Genomic DNA, 7,463 nt, shown 5'->3' on the forward strand with positions numbered 1-7,463 from the left:
GAGGAAAGGAAAACACAGCGGGTATGACTTAGCAAGAATAGTGCATTTATCCCAAAACCCCAAAAATTTATTTTTTTCCAAGCCATCTAAAGTTGCAATCCAGTTTGTGAGTTTTTCTGTGAAAAATGGATCCATTTGTGGCTAAATAGCAGTTGAAATGAAGAAACAACGAAGCTAGATTTATAGAAAATAAGGTAGTGAGTGGAGGCCAGGTGTCAACTTTTTGGAGGTTTTGCCCATTGATGGTTGGCAGAGGCCTATTGATGGTCAGCAGGAGGAATAGATAGCCGGCAGGCCTTTCTCTTGTGCCTTTTGTCCTCCTTTGTGAGGAATTAGTTGGATGTAGAAGTTTTATTATGTTCTTTGTGTGTTTCAAGGTCCTGTTTTGAGTCCTTTTAACTTTAGTAAGTTCGTCGAGTTGTGTTTAAGTTGTTTGTCTATCAATTTGTTTTGTTTATTGAGTTGTTTTGATAATCGAGTTGTTATTGAGTCGTTTTGGTGTGTATCAAACTGTTTTCTTTATCGAGTTGTAGTTATTTTGATTATCGAGTTGTATTACTTTGTTTTTTTTTTTAGCTGTTCGTTGATTCGTTACGTGATTCAGATTGTTGCGACAATATGAATAGTTGGTTTTTAATCAAGCTCAATCTCATTTTTATGCTTTGTAATGTTATGCAGTGCTCAGAATGCAAAATACAACACTTTTTCGTCAAAAGCTGGTTTTCATTCTGATCATGGTCATCTTTTTACAAAAAGTGGAGTACAAGTTTTTTAAGAAAATGAGACCTGTCTGGAACTGTACAATGTGCTAACACCACTAGCAAAAAGAAACTAAGCAAAAACATATAAATCAGCGCCAACTATGTCAGGCTCGAGAGGCCCTCTTCGTTCTCTTCCTCGGTAGAGCGGACTCTACGGCACTGTCTCCATTGACGCCACTGTCTGAACCTAATGCTGAGTCAGAACAGGAACCGGAGTCGTCGCTTCTCTCTACCTCGGAGCCCTCCTCTGCATCAGCATCATAACTAGCAGAATCCAAGCCAGCGTCTGTACTCTTTGATGAATCAGCATGTTGACTCACTGTCTCCTTGGCCTCACTGGTCTTCGTGTCATCCTCGCTCATAATAGGCTCTGAAGGGCCACTCTCAGCTCGGGCGCTCCTAGCTCGGCCCTAGCCGCGTGCAGGAACCTGTCTCTCTCTCCCTGCTGCTAGAGGGGGTGCTGATGGTCCTGCTACTGCTGCTGCCGGTCTTGTCAATAAAGGTGGGACCTGAAAAGACAGTTGGTACATGTCAGCTACAATATGTGATGTAGTGTACATAATGAATTCAGGTGCAAAGTATAGAATATTGTGTGAAAATACAGAATTCAAAATGCAATGTATTAGTGCAGTGTAGTTTAGATGTAGTGTGGGAAAATTTTCAGTTGAAATGCCAGTTTCAGTGTATCAGTGGAATTGTGATGACCGGAATGCAAAAGAATTGAAGAAATTACCTGAATGCTGGAGAAGACGAGCAGTGCCTTCCTTCTCAAAATCATGCTCTCAAATGAGGCCAACATCTCGAGCAATCCCTCGACGTACCCTGGGGGTGCCTGGGAATGCAATTTGGAATGATTAGTGTCTAGAAGGAATGAATATCTGAGTATCTAAGCAAGAATGGAAAAAATGAGAACTGTAGTGCATACCGAAGGTGAATCAGGCGCTCTGACATATCTATGCCCAGCTACTGCGAGCTCGATCGAGATCTGATAAGCCTCCCCAGTATACTGCCAACTGGTAAGCTCAGTAGGCAGCTCTGGACATTCGGTTCCTTGCCTCACTTGGGAAGTCCCTCTGCCACGGGTTCTGCTCGCCCGAGTCGCTCTGCGTCTCACCCTTACGGCAAAAGCTCCTACTCCCTCACATGCACGAACGCCAGTCAGAGGCGGCATCAGATGTGTCTAGATAAAGACCATATAATTGCCCTCTATACCACTACTAGAAAAGGGAGTATATGATACAGAACTTTTTGCGACGGTATATGTTGTAGTCGCAAAAGCTACTTTTTACGACGGTTAATATTCCGTCACCAATAGTCACTTATTGCGATGGTAATTTCTATCTCAAAAAGGAAAAAGCATATGTTCAATAGTTTTTGCGATAACAAACCTATGGCCGTCACAAAAGGCTCATTTTTTGCGACGGTGCTTCTCTCCCAACACAAATATATTTTTTTAATTTTGTTTTTTTGCAATGGGCATTATTGTCCCGTCGCTAATAGCCACAAAAACACCCAAAATTCCTAAATTCTCAAACGCATGGTGCCTCTGATATTTTCGTTTCCTCTCTCTCTCTCTATCTTCATCTTTCATCTACGAGTTCACTCCGCCGGCATCAGTTTGTTGATCTACCTTCACCAAGTTGACATCGCCGCCCACTCTCTCTCAATCTCGTCATCGATCTCGGTCAATACATGGATATCACCTCTCTCAGAGCTTTAGGAGTCTTCATCGTTCAATCGGTACCTCTCAAGGTATTGCGGATCCAAACTTTGTATATTTATTTGCAGTTTGCACTAATCTGTTTTCATTTCTCTTTTACTTACTTGGAAAACCCTAGAGTTTGAAGGTAATGACTCTCTTTCTTTCTCTCAGTTTTGATTTAAGAATTTTGTACTCGATATTTGTATCTACACAAATAATACGAACTATACACTTACAGCACGCCTTCTCCAAAACTAGTAAACCAACATTTGTTCCTATAACCTAATTCAATAAACCTTTCTTTTATAATAATAATAATAATTGCAAAGAGAATGAGAGTTGTAATCTTTAAAGCTCCTGCCTTGGGGTCTTCGGTGTCGGTTCTGTTTCGGGGGAATCGTTGTCCACCCACCAGGTGCTCGACGAACTGCCTCTTTCATTATTCAAAATGCACCAGATGTCATGGGCCACCAGGTAATTTAGAACATATTTCATTTTAAATCCTTCAGTTTGTTGCTTTGCTGCAATCCTATCAGTGCATATGAATGCAACTCAGTATGGACACAATATTTAACTGGCAGTTATTTGGGGATGAACTCTGATATAAGATTTTGTTCTAACTGTGTTTCTTGACTAAAATTTTCTCCACTTTGTTGCAGCCATTTTAATGTTTCTTATCATCTACAATAAGTTTCTTGAAAAGTCATCATCTATATCTTAGCCTTCATTTTCATTTCTTTCAGGATAAAGAATTGTGGTATCGTTTCATCTATAATCATTTTCCAAGTTTGCACGATGAGGTAATTGACTGCCAGTGATTTTCTTATTTGAGGTTTTATTTTCTGCTACAAGTTGCATCCTTTATTTCAGTGCTGGTGTGAAACCTGACAATATGCATTTTTCTTTTCTTATTGATTTGTTCACATTTGTAATTCATGTAATTTCTGTAAAGCACTGTTTGCAGAATCTGGCACATGCATTCCTCAAATTCACTGATTTTTCAGGACATTATAGGAAAAACGGATGTGGAGATATTCACTGGTGCTGGTGTAAAGGGATCTCAAGACTTCAAAAGAGAAGTTCTGGAATGAGGAGTAACTGCAAAAAGGGAAATTACTTTTGAGATAGAACTATTTGGGTCAAAGACATTTTTGATATATGTTGAACCTATCTTTAGCAATGCAGGGGATACTATTGGTGTGGATTACATGGGAATGGATGTAACTAATCAGGTGAGTTCATTTACAAGATTCAACAGTCTATATTGTGCCATGGTGGTCTTCAACATTAAATTCAACACTACGTAATATTATAAATTGATTTATGACTACCATTTCAAAAATAAAATCTTATTAGCTTTTCTTCTTATGTACTAATCAATGGCTGTATTTCTGAATCACAGAAGAAAGACTTCAGATTCATATTTTGTGAATTACAAGTTAGAGAAACAGTTCATTTTTCATGATATATCCTGTCCAAATGCTGGACTAGATTATATTGAATTTTTATGTTCAATGTTTTGGTTTGACCTATGTTATATGATTCTTTCAATGTCACGGTGCCCTTTTATTCTTCTATTTTTTTTTTTAAAAAAAAAGAAGTAAAAATTTAGAAGTTTTATAGGTCTTTAAACAATATGACAACAAAAAATACAATACGTGCCTTATTACTTGACAGGTGAGAAAAAGGGAAAAGATGGCAAAACTTCAAGAGGAAATAGCAGTACTAAAAGCCAAGGAGACAGAGCTAAATGAAACAATTCATATAACAGGTTTATCTCTTTGATTTATTCTTGGTGGGTTTGAATAAGCATTAGAAGAAAAAGGGTATTCATTTTTTACCAATTGATTCTTCTTGCAGAGGAAACAATGTGAGCAAAACAAATGTTGGCAACCATGTCTCATGAGATAAGATCTCCACTATCAGGAGTTGTAAGCATGGCTGAGATTCTTTCCACCACAAACCTTGACAAGGAGCAAAAACAATTATTGAGTGTCATGTTATCTTCAGGAGATTTAGTTCTTCAACTTATAAATGACATTCTTGACCTTTCCAAAGTTGAATTAGGTTTGAAGTTTCATCCCTCCCTTATATTTACATGTTCTTATCCTTGTTTACATTGTTTGTATGAGACTTGATCAACATTCCTGGACCAATTCCCTAATCAATTGGTGATCTATCTAACAAGGTATCAAAACTTGCGTTCCAGGAGGTCTTAGGTTCTAGTCTTCTTGTATGTATTTGTTTCCTCAATAGTATGCTACTGTGCACTCTTTCATGTGTGTTTGTGAATCATCTATTAATATTTGTTACCCTTTATTCTAGGCGGGGGTGCTTTTTGTAATGGGCAAAAGATTCAAGTGATTCATACTGATAAGCTGAGTGATCATGTTATATCTAGACTATAATGTTTTATTCAATAGGTGACCTTCAATACGACTCTTTTTTTTGTTGGTGGTGGATATGAAAGTGAGACTGGTTGAGGATGTGCCCAACAACACTCTCTGTTTTATGGCATTTAGACTCGAGGAATTTTTCTGCGAACTTTACATACTTTCAGACCTTGTGATCAGTTCTTTCCATTATGGATTTTTGAGCACATTCTTTGTGAGCCCCTCTTATCAGTTCCTTCCCCAAGCTCAGTTTATGCAAGGAAAAGGAACTAGAAGAAGGTATTTACAACAACAGACTTTATTACAGGATAGTTCAAATGCTTGTGTATATTTCACTTCTTATCTATCTATAAAATTAATCATGTTCCTTCTAATTCTGGAAACGGATCACATTGAAAAAATTGTGTAAAAGTGTGGTGGTTTAGAGCTGAAAGCTGGAAATTTTTTTTTCAGCTCACCTTTTTTCACTTGTTTTCTTAGGTGGAGCAATCACTTCTAGTTACTGGATTTGGGTATGAACATGATGATGCATGGTGTACCAACATAGAGTTATTCAAAGAATTTACTGATGTCAGCCGGGTAATAACCATTTTCTTTCACTTGCTTTACTGATAACTTGCTTTACTTCTTACATCATAGATAGGGTGGAAGATTTTGTGTTTCAAGTTTTTGTAATCTCTCTCTCCATTTTGACATTTATGTGTAGGGCGTGAGAAGGCTTGGTGCTGCTGCAGTAGATATGTGCCATGTAGCTTTGCGAATTATAGAAGCATATTGGGAATATCATCTAAAATCATGGGATATGGCTGCTGGTGTTTTGGTAACATCAATCATTTTAAGAAATATTTATTATTTTTTCTTCTAGATATCAATGAAAGAACTATATATAAAACAACGCCCAATTAGTACACGTTAATTTGTGTTTGGGAGGGGAAAGATTTAGTACACATCTAACCTTTGACATAATGCACAAAGTGGTGGCTCCAAGACTTGAACCCATAACTTTAAGGTTATTACCCCAAGACTTCAAATCCGCCCATGCCATTTTTCATTTTTTATGTTTTACTACCTTTCTAATTTTACTCGGATTCCTTATGGGTGCACTGAGTCACAATTTTTATGCTTGAATTAGGAATACTATGGTAACTGTTTTAGATGCCAATGTTTTTCAAGAATAGATTGAAAATCTACTAACCTAAGTTGGCTGACCAATTGCCATTTGTATTTTTTTAACACTCATCCTAGCATTCTATTTCACAGCCAAATATGGCAGCCAGGGCTGGATGATATTACTCTCATTATTCTTGGGGCTAACTAATGGTTACCTCACCGTCTGTGTCCTTACATTGTTTGGTTTAGCTATGGAGCTACTTATAATAGTTTCTTTTCTTTTTCTTTTTTTTTTTTGAAGTCTGCTAGAGTGTTGATGCATCTTTTGAGGCAAAAATAGTTGAAGTACTTTTAACTTTTGTTTTCTGAACCAGTTGACACACTAAAACGGTTAAACAACATTAAATGTCAACAAAACTTGACACACACGATTAACTAGGAACAAATGATTTGTAGGAAAAGACGGGACTCAAAACCAATCCCCGGTTTTGAATCTAGAGCCTAATTTCTATTTGTGAAAACTTGTCCTTCAGAAACTTTTTTTCAGAACCGATTGACATACTAAATTGGTCAAATGGCTTCGGATGTCAACAAAACTTAACACATACGACTAACTAGGCACAAATAACTTGTAGGAAAAGATGAGACTCGAAATCGATTTCCGATTTTGAATCTGGAGCTTAATTTCCATTTGTGAACACTTGTCCTTTAGAAATTCTTTTTCGAAGAACAGTTGGAGAAACTCTTGGCAGATACATTGTGTGACGTTTGATTTATGTATATGTTACAATCTTATTTATTTATTTTATGAAATAAATATCAAATGTTTTATATATTTTGTAAGCTTGAAATTAATTATATTATAAATATATATATATATATATATATATATTTTGTTTCTTTTTGCAGATGCTACCCTTTTGAGTACGTGATGCTATCTTCGCATATCAATATTGGAGTTTACTGTTGATACTAAAACAAGCTGCTAATATATATGTTTTTTTATTTGTATTGTCGATATTTGGTTTCGTTTTAGACACAAATTTGAGTTTTTGAATCATCAAAAAATATTAGTATTGTTGGAGGATATTTTATATATTTTGGTAAAGAATGTTTGGTTGACATTGTATCGTTACAGGATAAATATATATAATTATTCGTATATATGATTTTGTGAATGTGAATGTGAATGTGGAAGTGGATGTGGATGTGGTTGTGAGTGTGTATTAATAATTTGTACAGGGAATGAATTAATAAAATATATATTTAATTTATGAAAAAAAAATTTGCGACAGTAATAAACCATCGCTAATGGAATCATCATTTCTTTGCATGTTATTAGCGACTGGTTAACCTGTCGCATATACATATTAGTGCCATCTTTAGCAACGGTTTAAATTGTCGCGAATACATTATTGATTTAATTCTATTTTTTTGCGACATATAAGACCGTCGCTAATAATTCTTTTTGCGACGTCATCCTAAAGCGTCACTAAA

At 36.3% G+C, this 7,463-nt stretch overlaps 1 long non-coding RNA gene across 11 annotated transcripts; it reads left to right on the forward strand.

Annotated features, from left to right (window-relative positions):
- Positions 1 to 2,278: 2,278 nt before the first annotated feature.
- On the forward strand, positions 2,279 to 7,128 carry LOC114282317 (uncharacterized). 11 transcript variants are annotated; one of them, XR_014330434.1, is made up of 9 exons: positions 2,279 to 2,513; positions 3,207 to 3,263; positions 3,428 to 3,695; positions 4,141 to 4,234; positions 4,324 to 4,696; positions 4,789 to 5,135; positions 5,337 to 5,435; positions 5,563 to 5,676; positions 6,876 to 7,128. It is a non-coding gene; the product is annotated as an uncharacterized LOC114282317 (long non-coding RNA). The 11 variants fall into 11 exon arrangements; XR_014330435.1 differs by having other exon boundaries at positions 4,324 to 4,530; XR_014330437.1 differs by having other exon boundaries at positions 2,279 to 2,937; positions 4,324 to 5,135.
- Positions 7,129 to 7,463: the final 335 nt, after the last annotated feature.

The sequence above is a fragment of the Camellia sinensis genome, chromosome 5 (genome assembly GCF_055761805.1).
Source record: "Camellia sinensis isolate YWXY chromosome 5, ASM5576180v1, whole genome shotgun sequence".
NCBI lineage: Eukaryota > Viridiplantae > Streptophyta > Magnoliopsida > Ericales > Theaceae > Camellia > Camellia sinensis.